This window comes from Octopus bimaculoides, chromosome 8 (assembly GCF_001194135.2).
Source record: "Octopus bimaculoides isolate UCB-OBI-ISO-001 chromosome 8, ASM119413v2, whole genome shotgun sequence".
Classification (NCBI taxonomy): domain Eukaryota; kingdom Metazoa; phylum Mollusca; class Cephalopoda; order Octopoda; family Octopodidae; genus Octopus; species Octopus bimaculoides.
This window is the reverse complement of record NC_068988.1, coordinates 52,676,511-52,676,838: the sequence shown is the minus strand read 5'-3', so window position 1 is coordinate 52,676,838 and position 328 is coordinate 52,676,511.

The following is a 328-nucleotide window of genomic DNA, read 5'->3' as shown; positions in this document are numbered from 1 at the left end:
TATATATATGCATGTGTATATATATATACATGCTTCAATACAAGTTTACATAAAACCTGGTTCTCGACATACTTTCTGGGTGAATATATGTATAGTCAGACACACATATATAAACACACTCGCTTATGCAATACACACACACACACATATACACACACACACATACATTCACACACACACACACATTCACACACACACACACACATTCACACACATACACACAGACACAAACACGCACACACATATAGATATAGAGAGAGAGGGGGAGGGAGAGAGAGATATATCAGGGGTGCTGAAAAGTTCCTGGCTTTAAGGCTATCGCGGAAAG